A 21,945-nucleotide genomic window follows, 5' to 3' on the forward strand; every position below is an offset into this window, starting at 1 on the left:
CCACTTGGGTCCATTAGTATACCCCAGGGACAAAAGTCAAATCAGTGGAACGATGTTTGTTCACCACCACCACCAGCAGCAGAGAAAGCAAAGGCAATACCGTCGGCTGGAAAGGTCAAGGGGTCAGTCTTCTGGGATGCGAAAGAGATTCTGCTGATGGATTATCTTCCCACTGCTCAAACAATTACGGAACAATAGTACGCTATCCTCTTGGACCAGCTACAGCAAAAGATACACGCAAAAGTAAGGTTGGTGAAGGAAGAAAATCCTCTTTCGTTAAGAGAATCGTGGCACGCAAGACCATCAACACAACGGTAAAAATAGGCGAACTAAGATAAAAATTAGTACCATACCCTCTCTATTAGCCCGATTTGGCACCGTCAGACTTCCATCCCTTTCACGATTTCAAAATTCTTTGTGGTGGACGGAGAAGCTTTCCAAACAAAGAACTGACAGCCGAAGTTGACGGGTATTTTGCAGGGCTGGAGGAATCTGCTTTTCAAGATAGGATCAAGATACTGGAACGTCGCTGGACCAAATGCATTACTATACAGAGAGACTTTATTTTTGTATGCATGAACTTCTTTTTATTAATTCCGAGAACTTTCCAAACTACCCTTGTACCCGGTAGAAGACAAAAGCAACTTGACGATCCGTTTGAAATTGAGAAAGATAAAGGCAACAGAGGGCGGTTTCTAAACTTATGCTTGATAATGTTACCAAAATTTCAGAAAATGAGGATAGTTTTATAGGTTTTGTCGAGCTATAAAAATGTTTGGCGATATAATACGGTGCAAAATCGTCGTAACTCTCAATAATTTGTGTATAAGCTATAAAGAAAATGGATAATATCAGAGGATCATTGCAAAAACCATGGCAACTATTTTGCGTCTCGATAATGGTAACGAATTTATAAAAAAAAATATGAAATATGCAATGGAAGGTTAGTTTATGTGTAAACATTACATGTAGGGAGATGGTTGAATACACACATCGCCATAAAGATATAGATCGAGAAAAAAAGAAATTTTGTCGTTACACACCTGTTTTACTGTCAGTTGTACCAGTAAACTATAGTACATTACAAACTACGTCCATTCCGTGGTAGGTGGTGTCTCCCGAAGAATCCACAGTGACGTCACATGACGCTAGATCGCACGCCTTTTCAGGAGAGCGTGCCGTGAAGAGAGTAGTGAGAGTTGAGCAGCCATTCAGGACGGATGTTACCGACTTGAGCAGCGCTCTTACGTGAAGATTGCAGTCCACCGTGGAAGGACTGCGCGACAATGGCACGAGGAGCGGTAGGAACTGCAGCTCCACCGTACCGAACGGTTGCTCGGTGGGTGGATGCATTCAGGCGGGGCACAGCTGCCACGGCCGACATGCGCCTGCCCGGGCGGCCTGTCGTTCCGCATTCGGACTGAGCTCGTACCCAGATCACGCAGTGCTGGGAGAACGACAGAAGGTGGACGCTGCTGGAATTACAGCGACGCACTGGTATTGAGAAGACGACAATCTACAGGATTTTACGAGACGAGCTACACGTGCCTAAAGTTTCTGCAAAGTGGGTGCCTTACGCACAAAGTGGAAAAGTGGGCACGTCAGGAGACTTGTCGTGTGCAGCCAGCACGTTTGGAGGAGGAGGGAGACTATGCTTATGAGAATCGTCGCCTTAGATGAAATTTGGGCCAGGGCCTATGAGCCAGAACTGAAACTCCAGTCCGCGCAATAGCGTCATCTATGTTCAAACTCGGGCAGAAAATTCGTCGCAAACCCTGTCCTGTCAAGTTATTGGTCATCATAGCCTAGGACTTTATAGAAGTGGCTTTGTACAATGTCATCCCACATGGACAGACTGTTAATGCACTGTACCATTGTCGCACATTTCTGCTACGACGTCTACTACGGGCTGTTTGAGAGAAACGCCCTGAACATGTACATGATGCTTTAATTCTTCACGAGAACGCGAAAGCCCATATGATAGCGTGTGTGCAGAATCTGCTCGCGCCATGGGGATGGAAAGTACTGGAGTATCCACCGTATTCGCCAGACTAGTCACCTTGCGATTATGACCTCATACCAAAACTGAAAGAGCCATTGCGTGGAACACGTGGAGACATTGCCACAGCAGTGACGCGCGAGATCCGACGATTCGCTCATGGTGACCGTTAGCAGTTGGTGAAGGTTTCGTTGGGAGACTGTCGAGGGACTCTTAAGATTACACAGGTCAATGTTCCTGCTCTGCACTATTGTGTACTGTTGCAGTCAACAGTAAAAAGCGTTATAACGCCAAACTTTTTCGCTTTTTTTTTCTCATACCATATTCTTACGGCGGTGTGTGTTCACCTCACTACATGTAACGTTTACATATGAACTAACGTTCCATTTGCAAATTTCAGAATTTTTTATTCGTTACCATCTTCGAGACAAAGATAGTTGCCTTGACTTTTGCAACGACTCTTGTAGTGTAACAAGTACTAGAAACGAGGGGTAGCAATAAGAACGGAAGAACGACGAAGTGCTCAGGTTAGAATGAGAGTAAGACAGGCATGCAGTATTTCTCCCGTACATCTTGTAAATTGGAGAGGGAATGACGGAAGTAAAGGAAGACTCAAGAATGAGATTACAATTTAGAGTGAAGGAGTATCAGTGATAAGATTCGGTTCTTACATTGCTATCCCCAGTGAAAATGAGTAAGACTTACAGGACTTGTAGAATGGAATGGATAGTCTGAGTGCGGGGTGAGACTATATCAAAGAAAGACGAAAGTAATGAAGTGCAGCAAACCTGAATCGGAGGACATAAGAAGCAAACAAGCACGGGCAACGAGAGTATTCAACCCTAAACGGATTCTATTAGTATCAGGTATTGACGTTAATTTAAGAAAGAAATTTGTAGGAATGTACAGAATTGTACGGAAGCGAATAATGGACTTAGGAAAACTAAGAAAGAAGAAAAATCGAAGTGTTTTTGGTGGGATGTTCGAGAAGGATCCCGGTGTACTGGTAAGAAATGAGGTTCTCTGCAGAACTGCCGAGGGAAAGAACACTGATGGATAGAAGGGAGAGAATGTTAGGACATGGCTTCAGGCAAAACTGTAACGAACGACAGAGATTAAAGTGTATCGAATAAATAATGCTAACACTGGATTTAAGTGGTGGAGTAGTTGTAGCGGGCTGCATCAAGAGTGGTTATTGCCTGGCTCTGTTGGTTTCACCAGATCATCAGTATTCACAAAAGGTTTAGTGTGGAGGAAGCCAGTGGGATTGACAGACCCGGAGAGGGAAATGTCTGGAACGATAGCGGCGCATTTTGCAGGTACTTGAGGGGCAGTAAGCCTTTTCTTCTTCTCCGGAGAGAATCCGACGCGCTGTAAGCCATTACATTTAATTTCCTTTTCAATACACTCTCTCTCTCTCTCTCTCTCTCTCTCCCCTCCCTCCCTCTCCCCCCACCCTCTCCCCCACTCTCTCTCTCCCTCTTTAGTTATCTATCTGTATACTACCTACTTAACCTTCACAAGACGGACACTTGGTCTGGTTGTAGTTGCGCGGCACAATGAAACGTGAAACGAGTTGTTTACTGTAACAGGACACACGCAACAGCGTTATGAGTTTACACTAGACTTCGTTAGTGAGCCTGTGAGAATGTTGCGTCACGAGGTTGAGTTGCACAAACTGCTTGGCGTGTCGGGCAAGGCTGTTAGAACTATACATAGATAAGAACAACGGTAGCCTCGTCAGCGCTCATTCTTGCTGGTATTTGCTACTCATACATTCCAGTCCTTCGTACACGCCGGGCTTAACTGTTAGGGTGCCGTATAGCATCGCGAGAAAGAAGCAGTGGAATTCTGGAATGCTTTAAATGTCCTTGTGAAACTGACGTCATTTTAGCTTTTGTCGACAGCATACTTTCACGTGACTCTGCAAGATATATTACGTCGTATAAACTTGCTATCGGATAGTGTGACTGGACTTGCATTCGGGAGGACGACGGTGCAAATGCCCGAACGGCATTCAGAATAGATTTTCCGTGATTTCGCTAAATCGCTCAAGGCAAATGTCAGGATGGTTCCTTTGAAGGGGCACGGACAGGTTCCTTCCCCACCCGTGATACATTCAGAGTTTGTGCTCCATCTCTAATGACCTCGATGTCCACGGAACGTTGAACCCAAACTTTCGTTCCTTCCTACAGCATGAGCTATCCAGGCACCGCTTTCCGACCGATTGTCAGCATTGCTTCTCCCAGTGCCTGTCTAGTACTCGAAAGTTTCGCAGAATCTCTACTGCGTAGTTTGCTGGACAAGAGCTCGAGGAAGGAAATATACTGCGAAAAATGGCTGAGTCCAGGCGTTGTCTGCAGTAGCAGGGAGCGTGTTTTCACACTTCTTGAGGAATTAAAACTGTACGCCGCATTCGTTCCTGACTGCAGAAGCCGATCCTCTGTCGGCAGGTGTTGGGCACTTGCGTTTTTATAACAGAGAAAGTCCAGAATGAGATTTTCACTCTGCAGCGGAGTGTGCGCTGATATGAAAGTTCCTGGCAGATTAAAACTGTGTGCCGGACCGAGACTCGAACTCGGTCCCGAGTCTCGGTCCGGCACACAGTTTTAATCTGCCAGGAAGTTTCAACAGAGAAAGTCGTTAGGCGAATATTATTGGCAGCCTGATACATTTAGGCTATCATTTGGCTACCTAATCACATACCATAAAACGATAAAAAGTTACTTGGTTTTTGTAATTCATCGCTGATCATATTGCGCAATGATATCAGGTCGTTTACTCTATTTACACACAAAATTATATTGAGGGCTCAACTTTGATCTTTCCACGAAGTTATGATCACGTGCTTTTGGTAGCAAATATCTGGCGACCTAAGCTCACTGTATACAGTCGAGTTATTTGCGAACAGCTTCACATCTCTTTCATTCGTATCTGACGTTACTTTAACTGACGAATCCTGCCCAAGGAAGAAGCGGTGGGTATTGTTGGCTTGGAATCTTTATTTCACCCACATTGTTGTTTCGGTATTCCTTAAGGAAGTCTCTTGTCTGTGCAGAATGGCGCTGAAGGCTTGTCGTAAGTTTAACAAAAATGAAAGATTCCTTTTGAAGGTCTTCTTCGACGATAGCCGATAGTGTTTAAATGTCCTGTCGATCAAAAGTCGAAACCCAAAATCTTACCACTCTACATTTGAACACTGAGTCAGTTGTCCATTTCACGCGTAACGCATTGAATGACTTTGTGTGATATTCGCTCCTAGCTAGCGTCGATTCGATACATAGAGGAAGGGATTTGGGGGGGGGGGGGGGGGCGGAAGAGACACGGGATACATTTCCCATTCCAGCTTTTTTTCCAGAGAAACGTTTGGCCCTGCACTTCCCCTCATCAGAGTACAACTTCTTTTACCGATACTCTTCCAGCGTACTCGCCATTTCTGGAGACAGTGTCACAGCTCTTGACTCGATTCTGTGAATATTTCTCTCCGGCCTTTTCTGTTAGTTCTTTGACCATGCTGTTAAGTCCCCAGAAACAACGTTCATCATCCATCAGAAGTCATTTTCGGATCGTAGAAGTCGCTCATTGTTCGCACCATCTTAAAAATATCGTTCCTTGCAAGGGTGGGAATACAACGCTCTGGAGAAAGCACCTGCCTCGCCTCTGCGAGTGCAGAACATGTATTACAATGTGTGAGGGGGAAGGTAGCACGCAGTGTAGCCCTCGTCATTGCCTTCGCATTGGCAGTGGCTTTCAACGTGGCCGCCAGACTACACGAGTTCTCCTTTAAGCGAGGCGACGGTAGCCATTAGCGCGCAGTCCCACCATCGCTTTCAAATTACGGCGGCCATCCATCAAGGGAGAATATCAGTGGCTGGCGCCTCGTCGATGACAGATGGTAAGCGTTTGAAGGACGCGTCTGCCCTCGTCGACATCCTGTGTATGACGAAGACGGGATTACGTAGTGGGTGGCATTGCATTAAGTCTCACCAAATTTCGAGTAGAAAAGTGCCGATTTTCTTCCTGTTCCCAGATCACGAAGAAAATTGACTCAGATGGAAACCGGGTAGTGGAAACTGGAATCTTCTTTTAAGGACCGCCATAGCCCATAAAACAATGTCAAACTTTACTTAGTTCGTCAAATTTCTGATTTTGTACGGCGCTACTTGTCAAACGTAGAACGAGTTTGACAGAAATTTTGACTGACAGCTTGTTTGACATGATGGAAGTTGTTTATATTGGTGTTTCGCCGAACACCTTTAACGAAATTTATTACAATTCATCTCAATGTATCAGTTTTTTCCAAAACTGAAAAACTACAGGATGATAATTACTGAACTTCACGAAATAATATCTTCATAACTTCTGACCGCTTTGCATTGGAGCGTTCAAAATGCACTGTTGGCCACGGGGCATGATGGGAATTAGTTTGCGCATGCATTGTTTGGCTTAGCGACGAAGCCCACTTTCATTTGGATGGGTTCATCAATAAGCGAAACTGGCGTATTTGGGGGACTGAGAATCCGCATTTCACGATCGAGAAGTCTCTTCCCCTTCAACGGGTGACTGTGGCGTGCAATGTCCAGTCACGGCATAATCGGTGCGGTATTCCTTGATGGCACGGTGACTGCCGAACGGTACGTGAAGGTTTTGGAAGATGACTTCAACCCCATTTCCATTCTGACCCTGCTTTCGACAAGATGTGGCTCATGCAAGACGGAGCTCGACCGCATCGAAGCAGGAGAGTGGTGTCCTGGAGGAGCACTTTGGGGACCGCATTCTGGCTGTGGGGTACCCAGAGGCCACTGACATGGGCTTGGGTTGGCCTCCATATTCTCCGGATCTGAACCATGTGACTCCTTTTTGGCGGCTATATTAAAAACAATGCTGAGCTGGAAACAGCCATTCATGTGGTCATCGACAGCGTCGATGTTCCGACACTCATCCCAAGGGTGGCAGGCATATCTAACATGTCATAACCTAAATCCGAATATCCATAGTAACGTTTACATGTTGAATAAAGTGTGTGCACTCTGTAGTTCGTTACTAATTTTTTCATATAGTTCAATAATGTCACCCTGTACGATCAAGGATAAAAAAGTAGCACAGGCATTTACCAAAATGGTCGAGGTGCTGCGTCTTTCCCAGTCATGACGAAGGAAAAGGTTAGGAAGAAGCTCAGTGTTGCACGCGAGAATGCCATAAAATAAAGAAAAAGCTCTCCTTTACCGGACGTTGTGTATGTTCGTGGTATTTTAATAAATCATTAGAGGACCAAGTAGAACCCGCCAGGGTAGCAGAGAGCGCTAACGCGCTGCTTCCTGGACTCGGGATGTGGTTTTTAGGCGGTTTTCCACATCCCGCTAGGTGAATACCGGGCTGGTACCCATGTTCTGCCTCAGTTACACAGCTCGCAGACATCTGAACACTTTCGCACTATTCCATGGATTACACTCGACGCAGACCGTTGGGGCACACTAATTCCGTCCCAGGGGGTACGGGGTGGCGGCAGGAAGGGCATCCGGCCACCACTTAACCATTAACATGCCAAATCCGATTAACAATGGCTGACCCTGCGTAACTGCGGGACAAGGCTCAAGCGATAGAATAGAATTAGAGGACCAAGTGGGAGAGAATAAATTTTCTCGTACTTGTCTTCTTTTCCAGTATAAGAGCGAAGCAGCTGTGTTCTCCCCCCCCCCCCCTCCCACCTCTCTCTCTCTCTCTCTCTCTCTCTCTCTCTCTCTCTCTCTCTCTCTCTCTCATTCCCTGGACCAGCGTCTTATTTTCTTTCTCTTCTCTACATGCATTACTGAAGTTAATCCAAGAGATACTTCCTCTGCATTGGTACCAAACTCCACACGTTTCAAAACACTCCGCAGCATGACCAGCGTCTATTTCAAAAGGCATGTTAAACTGACAAACTTTGTTGGTCCCAGTACAGCCTTCTTTGACAGACCCATAGATAGAAAAGAACGAATTTTGGAGAAGTTTGATGCTGTATGGGCTACTTCAGAGACATTGCAAGAAATGGTAACACCTCTATTTAAGGCAAATTCTGAAAAGTAAAGATGAACAGTCATACCACAGTGAGGCCAGCGACTTTGCGTAGGCTCTTGTAACCAAGGCGACCTTACGCCCCTCTCTGTCCTCGTAGTCTTTCTTTATAAGTACTACAGGTTTTTAAGCCCAACTCCCGCTGATAAATTTTCTACGCCAGTTCGTAAAAAACTAGGCTTATTTTGAAAGCATTATTTCCGAGCGTTGTTTAATACAAGACAGTTTTAAATTATGCTGAATGCATAGCGTTAGAGCCTGGCGGTTGTTGGATAGTCCAGGTTCGTATCTCGCATTAGCAACTTTGCTGGTGCTTTCAAAGTACACTGAAATTTGATACGAACCATACGAAATGCGGTATTGTTAAATAAACATACGCTATACACATCAGTGACATAGTTCCATCTGTAGTAATAAGTGTTTTATTTTCTGTGTGACGTTTCGGATTATTGCACCAAATTTTAATTTGCTTTTAATAGCATTTTCATGCGATTAGTGCTTCAAAATAGTTTTACTTTAATACAAAATTAGTATTTGTACACAAATATGGTATTTAAATAAAAGTAATGAGATTATAACCAGCAAGTTTACGATGGGAAGATCTTTGCTCTGTGCAGTCAGCCACCGAGAAACTTGTTACTTAGTATCTTAATAAGTTACTTAACATTGCTTGGAAATATTCTGATTTTCAAAGGCAGTAGTTCGAGCTTTTAAAAGTGTCGTACTTTAGGAAATTGGTGTCCGAGCACCGATCCTCTATGTATGCACAAAATAGAAGCATACCCTAAGGTAATCCATATAAAAGTATTCAACAAAGAACTCTTATTTTCGCAAAATGGTTTGACCCCCTCTCCCACGCCTAATGCTATTTACGACACACGCCTGCCCACTGAGCCACGCATAGACGAAGACTGGACACGTTCTGGTATGATATGCGGGAGCTGCGAGCTGCATTTCGAATCTGCATCCTGTTACGTATTTGCAGAGGTAACGGTAGTTTCTCGCAGACCTTGGACCTCTTCCTGCCGGACGAGTAAGCACGCATGGGGAGTTACAGTTCACGTGGCACGGTAACAGAAGCGGCGCTGGTGACCCGTCAGCAGTGAGGAAGCAGAGTACTAACGACCGGCAGTCAAAACACACCGAGCGCAGCCGGAAAAAATAGCCAGAGCTCCTGTTACACTGGAGGCTGAGTCTCTCCGACAGTGTTGTCAGCGCTGCCTCGTGTGTGCCCCCCCTCCTCCCGCAGCAAGCATCTACTGCGTACGCAGGGGCATTTCAAGTTGTTTTGTAAGAAACTACTTCCTACAGGGAAAAGCGGCTGTTCACTGTGGACTCCTACTGACACACGTACATCACGTGCGGTGGTATTAACAATAGTAGGTTTTAATAAAGCAGCCAAGAAGGAAGCAGAGCAGCAGCAGACTTGGCTCACGGCGCGCATAATCTCACTCCCCACCTACCCGTTGGCAACGTCGCCGACGACAAACTACGGAAAAGACCGCGCTCTAGAGCAGTCTGTGTAACGCATGTAACCGTCGGGACGATTGTTCTTGTACTAATTATGTAACATTTAGGTTAGGTTTACCGTTTTAAGTACCTAAAAGTATTTCCCTAGATATGGTGTTACTGGGCGTGGGTATGTGGTACGCCAGTTGCTTTATCCCGAGTTTTGAATCTCCGCTAGCAGACGGTGGTGGTGGTGGTGGTGGTGGTGGTGGTGGTGGTGGTGGTGGTGTAGCTACACTGTCATAAAAATGGAATATCCTCAAGGACTGTTCAGAGGCACCAGGCATGCATACTGAGGCGCTTAAGTGTTAGTGATTCATTTGTCACGGTCACGGTCATCGGCGATCGGAGGGATCTCAGGGGGTTTGTCTGTGCACCCTGTGTGTTGACTGTTCGCAGGTCGACCGAGCGAGGTGGCGCAGTGGTTCGACACTGGACTCGCATTCGGGAGGACGACGGTTCAGTCCCTAGTCCGGCCATCCTGATTTAGGTTTTCCGTGATTTCCCTAAATCGATCCAGGCAAATGCCAGGATGGTTCCATTGAAAGGGCATGGCCGACTTCCTTCCCTAATCCGATGAGACCGATGACCTCGCTGTCTGGTCTCTTTCCCCAAACAAGCAAAGCCAAGCCAATGTTCGCAGGTCATGGTCTATTGGCTAGCGTTGCTGCCCCCGGGAATTAGAGTAGTAGTAGTTTCGAGTGAGTGGATTACGTCTGGCAAAGTTAAACGATAGTGAATTTAGTGTTTACGCAGCAGAAAATAAAAGTGTAACGTTAATTTACTCTCTCTCTCTCTCTCATGGTCAAATTGAAAAGCAGAATTGGGATGAAAATAGTTCAGATTCCCCAGTCCAACGTAGCTTGTCGCGAGGTTTCTCTTTGTCACTAGCCGATCTGACGAGAGTTAAAAATCCTCTTCCGGAGACTCTGAATTGAGGTACCCACTCCTGCCCTGTTGAGATTTTTGGCTGGAAACGTTTAGAGCAGGCGGCCCTGCTCACACAGAGTGAGAGTAACAGATGTTTAAAGATCCTCTGTTCGTTCTAAACACAAAATGCTATCAGCTAATATTTTATAACCAAACTATTTGCATTCCTGGCATTGCTTCCAGCATGAATAGCAGCAAGTAATAGCTTGATGAAGCACGAAAATAAATTTAAACAATTCGGTAAACAAAGACATTCGGTAAACAAAGACATTCGGTAAACAAAGACATTCGGTAAACAAAGACATTCGGTAAACAAAGACATTCGGTAAACAAAGACATTCGGTAAACAAAGACATTCGGTAAACAAAGACATTCGGTAAACAAAGACATTCGGTAAACAAAGACATTCGGTAAACAAAGACATTCGGTAAACAAAGACATTCGGTAAACAAAGACAGACATTCGGTAAACAAAGACAGACATTCGGTAAACAAAGACAGACATTCGGTAAACAAAGACAGACATTCGGTAAACAAAGACAGACATTCGGTAAACAAAGACAGACATTCGGTAAACAAAGACAGACATTCGGTAAACAAAGACAGACATTCGGTAAACAAAGACAGACATTCGGTAAACAAAGACAGACATTCGGTAAACAAAGACAGACATTCGGTAAACAAAGACAGACATTCGGTAAACAAAGACAGACATTCGGTAAACAAAGACAGACATTCGGTAAACAAAGACAGACATTCGGTAAACAAAGACAGACATTCGGTAAACAAAGACAGACATTCGGTAAACAAAGACAGACATTCGGTAAACAAAGACAGACATTCGGTAAACAAAGACAGACATTCGGTAAACAAAGACAGACATTCGGTAAACAAAGACAGACATTCGGTAAACAAAGACAGACATTCGGTAAACAAAGACAGACATTCGGTAAACAAAGACAGACATTCGGTAAACAAAGACAGACATTCGGTAAACAAAGACAGACATTCGGTAAACAAAGACAGACATTCGGTAAACAAAGACAGACATTCGGTAAACAAAGACAGACATTCGGTAAACAAAGACAGACATTCGGTAAACAAAGACAGACATTCGGTAAACAAAGACAGACATTCGGTAAACAAAGACAGACATTCGGTAAACAAAGACAGACATTCGGTAAACAAAGACAGACATTCGGTAAACAAAAAGTTCATTATTTGTGCGTGCTGCAGATAAAAAACTGATAGCTCATCAATAGTCACGATTTTAAACATAGACCTAATTTCATGTATGTGGAAATGGAGGGGGCATTGAAGAGGAGGTACGTTGTTATGGATGTAGCTGATTAGGCGCAGGGGTATGAGAAGCATAATAAACCCGCCAGGTCAAGAAAAAAGCAGCTGGGTGTTTGGCTAAAAAAGATTTACAGTGTTAAGAGATGTTGATTTATTTATGATTGAAAAATTAATAGACACTTAGCAGCATTCTGCGTATGTGAATATATTTGCACTACCAGAAAAAAAATTAACTCTCCCAAGGATAAGCTCATTTTATTGACAATTTATGTGGCAGGTAGTTCATAAGCGTAGCAATACATAACAATTTCAAATCAAACACACATGTCACAAAGATTGCCCAAGCAGCAGCATAAATGCACAATGTAACCTCCTTTGGCGGCAACGCAAGCGCGTATTCTCGCATGCAACAACAGATAAATGAACGTGCCAGATGGAGTCCTGCGATAATTGTCCCAAAGTTCTCGCGGCTGTTGTTCCAATTCCACAATCGATTTTTCAGGCTCTGGGCAACGAGTGAGGTGTGGTGACCTTGCTGGCAAGGGCTGTTCTTTCACACCGCGAAGCGTATATTGCATGGCAGCAGCTGTATATGGTCATGCCCTGTCGTGCTGAAAAAGCAGGCCAACTTCCTGTTGAAGAAATGGCAGTAGCACGAGGATAACAGCCTGTGCAATGTAGCCGGCAGTGGTTACTTTACCCTGCAGAAATACCAAATATGACTGCGAGTTATTGTTAACTCTCCAGTCGACCCTTTAACAACAACAACAACAGAGTAGTCATCATGGTGATGTCGTGGTGTCAGTAATAGCCTTGCCGGAGGCACACGTGATTTTAGTCATGTTGCGAGCAGATGGTTCCCATTGGCCCCTGGTGACATAGGTCCAACAAGTCTCCGGATTTCGTCCCTCGACGATATTCGGTCGGTCACCGCAGCTCTCATAATATCTTTGACGTATGTCTGCACTAGGCGGGAGTCCACAACCCGGTCACCACGCGTGGCAATGTTCCATGGACCACTGTTGAAAGCAGTTACACACAACCGATACTCCCCCTGCGGGTCCGGGGGTTAGAATAGGCCCGAGGTATTCCTGCCTGTCGTAAGAGGCGACTAAAAGGAGTCCATCCCCCTCAAGGGGGTAGTTAGCGCCTGCGTCCAGAGACGGACGGTTCCACGACCTATATTTGTGGTCTTCTTGGTTTTTCATTTCTCGTTTCTTCCTTCCTTTAGTTGGTTCCTTTCTTTGTTCTTCTCCATCTCAGTCTTCCTTACTCTTTCCCTTGCCTTCTTCGCCTTGCCTACTTCGCCTTGCCTACTTCGCCTTGCCTACTTCGCCTTGCCTACTTCGCCTTGCCTACTTCGCCTTGCCTACTTCGCCTTGCCTACTTCGCCTTGCCTACTTCGCCTTGCCTACTTCGCCTTGCCTACTTCGCCTTGCCTACTTCGCCTTGCCTACTTCGCCTTGCCTACTTCGCCTTGCCTACTTCGCCTTGCCTACTTCGCCTTGCCTACTTCGCCTTGCCTACTTCGCCTTGCCTACTTCGCCTTGCCTACTTCGCCTTGCCTACTTCGCCTTGCCTACTTCGCCTTGCCTACTTCGCCTTGCCTACTTCGCCTTGCCTACTTCGCCTTGCCTACTTCGCCTTGCCTACTTCGCCTTGCCTACTTCGCCTTGCCTACTTCGCCTTGCCTACTTCGCCTTGCCTACTTCGCCTTGCCTACTTCGCCTTGCCTACTTCGCCTTGCCTTGCCTACTTCGCCTTGCCTTGCCTACTTCGCCTTGCCTTGCCTACTTCGCCTTGCCTTGCCTACTTCGCCTTGCCTTGCCTACTTCGCCTTGCCTTGCCTACTTCGCCTTGCCTTGCCTACTTCGCCTTGCCTTGCCTACTTCGCCTTGCCTTGCCTACTTCGCCTTGCCTTGCCTACTTCGCCTTGCCTTGCCTACTTCGCCTTGCCTTGCCTACTTCGCCTTGCCTTGCCTACTTCGCCTTGCCTTGCCTACTTCGCCTTGCCTTGCCTACTTCGCCTTGCCTTGCCTACTTCGCCTTGCCTTGCCTACTTCGCCTTGCCTTGCCTACTTCGCCTTGCCTTGCCTACTTCGCCTTGCCTTGCCTACTTCGCCTTGCCTTGCCTACTTCGCCTTGCCTTGCCTACTTCGCCTTGCCTTGCCTACTTCGCCTTGCCTTGCCTACTTCGCCTTGCCTTGCCTACTTCGCCTTGCCTTGGCTACTTCGCCTTGCCTTGGCTACTTCGCCTTGCCTTGGCTACTTCGCCTTGCCTTGGCTACTTCGCCTTGCCTTGGCTACTTCGCCTTGCCTTGGCTACTTCGCCTTGCCTTGGCTACTTCGCCTTGCCTTGCCTACTTCGCCTTGCCTTGCCTACTTCGCCTTGCCTTGCCTTGCCTAGCCTACTTCGCCTTGCCTTGCCTTGCCTTGCCTACTTCGCCTTGCCTTGCCTTGCCTTGCCTACTTCGCCTTGCCTTGCCTTGCCTTGCCTACTTCGCCTTGCCTTGCCTTGCCTTGCCTACTTCGCCTTGCCTTGCCTTGCCTTGCCTACTTCGCCTTGCCTTGCCTTGCCTTGCCTACTTCGCCTTGCCTTGCCTTGCCTTGCCTACTTCGCCTTGCCTTCTCTGGTCTCCGCCTCGGCGTTTGAGACAGTCTGTCCTCTGTCTCTCTTCCTTTTCCTCTTCTTCCTTCCTCCCTGTGCACGCCTGAAGGCCGACCCACGCGTTCGCACGCGTAGCCGGTGACGGGGTAACGCGTAATTCCACGCCCTGGGTAGACAAGTAAGGCACGCACGTACCCCCTGGTAAAGGCCAGGCCCGGGGAGGGGTGATTGCCTGAGCATGATACCTTCTGACCATGCCGATTGGTCCCTCCATCTGTTTCTCGAGAGGTGTGACCTGAGGCGTAAACATTCACCTAAGGAGGGAGTGCCCTCTGAGGGGGGTCCCCATAAGGAAGGAGCGCGCCATCGGAGACGCTGGCAATCGTGGGGGATTCCTCCGCAATGGATTTCTCTTCTTCTCTCTCGACTTCTGGCCACAAACGGAAACATGAACAGCCACCCAGCCACCAGTGACAAAAGTACTACTGCCTGCCCCACAGTTCCTCGTCGTTTCTCGATCTGAGGACGGAAAGGATTTCTCCTCTGTCAACCCTATTGTTATCCAGAAGGGCGTAGATGCCATCGCCGGATCTGTCGTGTACCAGGTTGCGTAATGGTACCTTGTTACTAGAAACTGAGAACGCCTTTCAGGCACAGAAACTGCTTCGAGCCACACTCCTGTACACGTTCGCTGTCCGGGTGGAGGCTCACCGAACTTTGAATTCGTCTCGTGGTGTGGTCTATACTAGATCCCTCGACGGATTGACTGACGAGGAGATTCAGTATTTCCTCGCTGAGCAGGGCGTGACGGCTGTCCATAGGGTCATGAAAAAGGTCAACAATGGCCTTGTACCGACCCGGACACTTTTCTTGACCTTCGATAGTGTTCAGCTGCCATCGCGCATCAAAGCGGGCTACGAGGTTATTTCTGTTCGCCCCTATGTCCCGACACCTACGCGCTGCTACCAGTGTCAGCGTTTTAATCACACTCGCCAGTCTTGTTCCATTGCAGCTAAATGTGTCACTTGTGGCAGGGATGCCCATGAGGGTTCATCTGGTTCACCCTTTCGTGCACCGGATCCAACGCTCTCTTCAGCAGCTGGTGGACGTCGGTTCTCCGGTTAGCTTTATGTGGGTTCCTGGCCATGTCGGTATCCCTGGGAACGAAGCTGCAGATGCCGCGGCCAAGGCTGCGGTCCTCCAGCCTCGGACAGCTTCTTGTTGTCCCTTCGTCAGATTGTAGCAGGGTAATTTATCGGCGCATTTTATCGCTGTGGCATGCCGATTGGGCTGCACTTACAGACAACACGCTTCGGGCCTTGAAACCTCTTCCCACGGCTTGGTCGTCGTCCTCCCGCCCTTCTCGGCGGGAGGAGGTCGTTTTGGCCCGGTTGCGAATTGGACACTGCCGGTTCAGCCATCGCCATCTGCTGACGGCTGCGCCGGCGCCGTTCTGCCTATGTGGGCAATTGCTGACGGTCCGCCACATTTTAACGTCCTGTCAGGATTTTAACACACTGCGTCTTGATCTTGGCCTGCCATGTACTCTAGATGCCATTTTAGCGGATGACCCACGAGCAGCTGCTCGCGTTCTTCGTTTTATCAACTTGACAAACCTCTCTAAGGACATTTGATGATGCTGTTTTTTAATCCTATGCCTGTCAGTCTGTCTTTTATCGTGTTTTCCCTTTTAGTTGCTGTTTTAAACTTGTGCCTCGCGGTGCATTCCTAACGTAGTCTGGGCGCTAATGACCATTGAAGTTGTGCGCCCTAAAACCACAAAAAAAAAAAACAACCGATACATTGTTCCCAACATGTTCGGCAATCCGTCAATACGTCCATCTAGTTTCCTGCAGTCCCACAGTGCGACACCCTTCCAAATGGCTGAAGCTGTTCCACAGGAGTACGTACCCGCTGATATAGCATGGTTGTACCCTGGAATGAATGTTGCAACTCCGTTCACCTCTAAACTTGGTACAGCAATTGCCTGCAGAGTCAAAACAGATGATTGGGGGACGCTCAACTACTCGGTTATCAGCGCTCGTACGAGTTCCCCATCTTTACATAGTCCAATCTCGCCACTTGTACGAATGATGAAATGAGGAGGACAACAAAAAAACCCGAGGTCAACACAAACACCCAGTCCCCGGGCAGAGAAAATTCCCTACCCGGCCGGGAATTAGAGAAGTAGTTTTAAATGAGTTGATTACGTCTGGCAAAGTTAGACGATAGTAAATTTAGTGTTTACGCAGCAGAAGATACAGTGTCGTTCTTCACGAATTTACAAAAATCAATGCCAGTTTACAAAATACTTTATAGCTTGCGACATGAAGCTGTTGAATAACATGAGTTTAGAGTTGAACTCTAGTTGCCTTCGGGCACATATTTCCATTTATTACAACAGAGTAATCGCATACGACATCTGCTTACATTTCTAACCTGAAATTTCCTGTACTGACCTCTAGTTTAAATAGAGCAAATAATAAAGCTGCTAGTGTCCACCATTTTGAACCACACAAATAACTTTCACCTAGTGCAGGCGTGCGCTACTTCACCCCGATCACATCTAAATACTCTGTACTTACTTAACTAATAATCGTCTGTTTTACTTCCACAACATTACCATTTCCGAATATTGCCGCTTGTGTAGTCACAAATGTCGTCTTCGTCACAGCTCTGACGAAACGCACTCAAAACAGACCAACTATAAGCCGAAAAATAACATATATACTAACGTTACAGCATAAACGATGTTGTAGGTCGATGAGTCAGTGCGAGGCCACTTTGTGATGTTCCCAAAATGGAACGTTACAACTGCCAAAGAAACCTTTCTGAAAGGTGTGACACCATTCTGCCGAAACAAAGAAATGTTTGTTTCGGGCTGAAAGTGCCAGGCCGGTCGAAATTACCGCAGCTACGGAAAGCTCCGCTCTGCGCCGATAAGGTGTCTCAGAATATCGCACGCTAGTGCTAACATGTCTTCGCAGTGTCGTGGGGTACTACATAGTGTCTTTGTCTCCCGTGTGTTCGCAGACACAGCCGCACACAGCTGTGGGGTTCCGGAGCTGATTCCTTCGTGACAGAACGGTGAGTACAACATCCGCCTACTTAGCCCCATTGTGCAGCTGCAAATTCGTTTTAACGTTCCCAGAGGCGGAAAACCTGCCCCTAGCATTTTCGCATTGTCTTAAGCTTAAAAACACAACTCGTAGGGGCTTCCTTATCATTTAAAATATTTTTGTAATTCAGTGGTTTATTGCCTTTCTGTCTGTCCCACACCGTATCGTATTAGCTTCTTCCCCCTCTGTTTCTTTTTCTATACCACTTTCTTTTCCGCTATATCTTAGTAACAGTTAAGTAGTGTAACATCGTATTGGGTATCATGTTTGTATTACTATTAAATAATGGAATATTTTTTATGTACGGTTGGTTTTTAGACGATGATGATGAAGTAGGAGAATAGTGAAATACGATCTGAAACAGCATCTATATAATTTATGTATAAATTTCACGTCAGAAGATGGACTACATGGAAGAGCCCAGGTGAGATGCAACAATCGACTTGTAGCCTAATCATCGTATTTACAAAATTTCCCAACTATACAATTTCAAGTTTATTCTATAGGAGAAACAGTTGAACCGAAGGCGCTGAAGGGGAGGGGGGGGGGGGAGAGAGAGAGAGAGAGAGAGAGAGAGAGAGAGAGAGAGAGAGAGAGAGAGAGAGAGAGAGATAGATTCAAAAGCATGGAGACCATACAAACCTTGTGGAACAGGTGGAAAAACAATCTGTATACCAACATGGAAAATTGCATGTTGCGTTTCGGACGTTGTGGTGTCTGTCATCAACGGCAAATCGTCTTAATAAATAATTTATTTTCGGTCGTGAGTTAGATGAAATATACGTTCCGAACAACCAAAGAAGAATATCTCTGACCTATTAACACCAGCAGACGCAGATTTATCCCTTGTCATCGCACATCGCGGCACTCAAGGCGCATATCTGTTTACAAGTTTTGTGATCAAAAGTATCCAGACACCCCCAAAAAACATATGTTTTTCGTATTACGTGCATTGTGCTGCAGCCTACTGCCAGATAATCAACATCAGCGCCCTCAGTAGTAATTAGGCATCGTGAGAGAGCAGAATGGGGCGCTCCGCGGAACTCCCGGACTTCAAACGTGGACGGTGATAGGGTGTTACTTCTGTCATACGTCTGTACGTGAGATTTCCACACCCCTAAACATTCCTATGTCCACTGTTTCCGATGTGTTAGTGAAGTGGGAACGTGAAGGGACACGTACAGCACAAAAACGTAAAGCCCGACCTCGGCTGTTGACTAACAGAGACCGCCGACAGTTGCAGAGGGTCGTAATGTGTAATAGGCACACATCTATCCAGACCATCACACAAGAATTTCAAACCGCATCAAGATCCACTACAAGTACTATGACAGTCAGGCGGGAGGTGAGAAAACGAGATTTCTTGGTCGAGCGGCTGCCCATAAGCCACACATCACGCTGGTAAATGCCAAACGACGCCTCACATGTAAGGAGCGTAAACATTGGACGCTTGAACAGTGGAAAAACGTTGTGTGGAGTGACGAATTACGGTACACAATGTGGCTATCCGATGGCAGGGTGTAGGTATGGCGAATGCCCGGTGAACGTGATTTGCCAGCGTGTGTAGTGCCAAGAGTAAAATTCGGAGACGGTGGTGTTATGGTGTGGCTGTGTTTTTTCATGGAGCAGGCTTGCACTCCTTGTTGTTTGGCGTGGCACTATCACAGCACAGGCCTACATTGATGTTTTAAGCACCTTCTTGCTTCCCGCTGTCGAAGAGCAATTCGGGGATGGCGACTGCATCTTTCAACGCGATCGAGCACCTCTCCATAATCCACGGCCTGTGGCGGAGTGGTTACACGACAGTAACACCTGTAATGGACTGCCCTGCACAGAGTCCTGACTTGAATCCTATAAACCACCTTTGGGATCTTTTGTGCCATCGCCGTATTAAATTCCAGCCTTACCGATGGAGGGCGCCACGAACTTGTAAGTCATTTTCAGCCAGGTGTCCGGATACGTTTAATCACATAGTGTAGATCTGCGAAGTGCTGTAAAAATGAACTTTATGACGGACACACAGGGCCTGAAATGCATCGCGTAATTCGATGGAACACGTAAAATTGAGACTGGAGGCGTTGTTATTCCTACACCTGTGTGCTGAATAAAGTCGAAGTTCACAAATGCAAAATTTTGATAAAATTTAGTGACATCCCCAACGAAAACAAGTATAGAAAGAAAAGAAGAAAATAGTTTTTGGAAAATCATTGGACAAAATGTGAAATTGGAATTTAGATGAGACTGCTATATCAGTATCAAGCTACAGAAAAATCGCAGGTGCCACCAGGAAAGGGGGATTACAGTTTTAGGGCTACATATACAGAATGGACACCAGGAGGCTTTGAAAGAAAAACCTAACCTTAGTTTGGAAAACCACAAGTGGCAAACAGAAGTGAACGAACACCTCAAAGAAATTAGCGTTGAAGAAGAAATCGGACAAGACAGAATGAAATTTAGAACTCTAGTTCTCAAAAAGAAAAAAAGGTGGGTAGTCAATCTAACAACTTTCGGAATGAACAGAAGAATGTAAAAAAAATTACAATTAAGGAATGAAGCAACGCTGGGAGGAAAAGAACATATGCTGAATATCTAATTCAATTGCACTCCATATTTGAACTCAAAGCATTGTAGAATTGATATGTCGTACCCGGTAATGGAATCAGGATGTCATTGCGAGCACGCGTATTACCATCAATAGTTGGTGTGCTGCACACGTCACCAGTACTGACACAACCAACATTGCTTGGGTGGTCCAATTGGTTAAGGCAACTGCTCACGGTAAGCAGAAAATCAGCCACAAATTTCCATTTCATGAGCCACATTCATGCCATTGCACGCTCATTTCTGAAAGAATTGCACTAATATCATTACATTTATTTCATATCCACTGGTTGCATTTAATTAAATTTTAGTGAATTTATACAGGGTTTCTCCCCGTCCCGTTTAATACATATCGATAAAACAAATATCGCATTACACTAATCTGGGAACGTTCTATCGAATGAGCACGTAAAATTCCTCTTTAAAAATCATTTTGTTTGTAAGGAGAAACGAAACGACGTTTCCGTGAACACTGGGCGTCGTAAGACTTGATAAGCGTCGGTCGGTCGGTCGCTCGGTGTCCAAACAGCGACGTCGTTGGTCCCATCGGATTAGGGAAGGATGAGGAAGTAGGTAGGCCGTGCCCTTTCGAAGGAACCATCCCGGCATTTACCTGAGGCTATTTAGGAAAATCACGGAAAACAGCGACGTCGTTGGTCCCATCGGATTAGGGAAGGATGAGGAAGTAGGTAGGCCGTGCCCTTTCGAAGGAACCATCCCGGCATTTACCTGAAGCTATTTAGGAAAATCACGGAAAACCTTAACCAGGATGGCCGGACACGCGGGTTTACATCGTCGTCCTCCCGAATGCGATCCAGTATAATAACCGCTACGCCACCTCACTCGGTATTTGCCTCGTGTGACTGGTTACACAATACAAAACGAAATTGCAAGTATCTGCTGAAACACAAGAGAAAATGCGCTAGGAGATAGACCCAGTAAAAGTTGCTGTAAAGCTTGAGACATGCTTATTGCCTGCCGTGACGTGTCTATGACAATTACAACGTAACATGCCACGTCGCCTTACCGCATCCTGCCTGCACAGTCCTCTTCAGCGAAGATCAATTGCGAGGTTTGTTCCACGTGGTGCAGATATAATGCCCCTCATTCCCATCGTAACTGCCTGAGCGTTTACTGGCATGCTGCCTGTGAAAGCGGAAGTGGTGGGAGGGGATGTTGTTTTGATGCGGTGCTTCATTGCAGTATTCACAAACAAAAGTTTTTTAATTGCGGACTTTAATGCTGCTTCTCTTGCAGCAGAGTAACATTTTGTGGGCGTTTCGCGAGTAATTTAATCTCACGTTCAAAGTCTGCAATAAATTAAATTCCTGGACCTAGAGCACTTTAATGGAAGTCTCTTTAAAGGGTTTTTACCGTGGCGTGTTCTTTCCCCACCTGATGTCCGCTAATATTAACAGGGAGCTCATTTCTGTAAGAGTCTGAGATAAACTGTTACTGAAATATCTCGATGATCTAGAGAGAAACGGGGAAAAGTTACAATAAAGTAAGTCTGCGTATTTGTTGATGCGAACAACCTGTGTTGTTAGTCATACGGTTGAAATGGCAGCATATAGTTTCCAAATAACCAATTCGATGAATTTTTTTCTTCCGGCGATATTTTCTGAGTATTTTCTGAGTATTTTTGGTACAAGGAACCCGTGGTATCCGGTAGCTCGTTAGAGAGGAATTTCGTTTTATTTCTCATCCCTGTTTACCTGTGTTATTTGACAGATAAGTGAGCTGTAGCAACGTGGATAGGTTTACTGGTGAGGAGTTGGCCGATATGCACCAGTGGATGAGCGGCTAGAAGCCGCTGTGCCGATCCAA

At 46.1% G+C, this 21,945-nt stretch overlaps 1 protein-coding gene across 5 annotated transcripts in view; it reads left to right on the forward strand.

Moving 5' to 3' along the window:
• LOC124717362 (spectrin beta chain) overlaps positions 1-21,945 on the forward strand; it is a 496,390-nt gene that overhangs the window by 61,002 nt on the left and 413,443 nt on the right. For all 5 annotated transcript variants that reach the window (XM_047244197.1, XM_047244195.1, XM_047244196.1 and 2 more), the window contains exon 2: positions 17,432-17,485. The gene's annotated coding sequence lies outside the window, so the exon portion shown is untranslated. The remainder of the gene's footprint in view (positions 1-17,431; positions 17,486-21,945) is intronic.

This window comes from Schistocerca piceifrons, chromosome 9, assembly GCF_021461385.2.
Source record: "Schistocerca piceifrons isolate TAMUIC-IGC-003096 chromosome 9, iqSchPice1.1, whole genome shotgun sequence".
NCBI classification, from domain to species: domain Eukaryota; kingdom Metazoa; phylum Arthropoda; class Insecta; order Orthoptera; family Acrididae; genus Schistocerca; species Schistocerca piceifrons.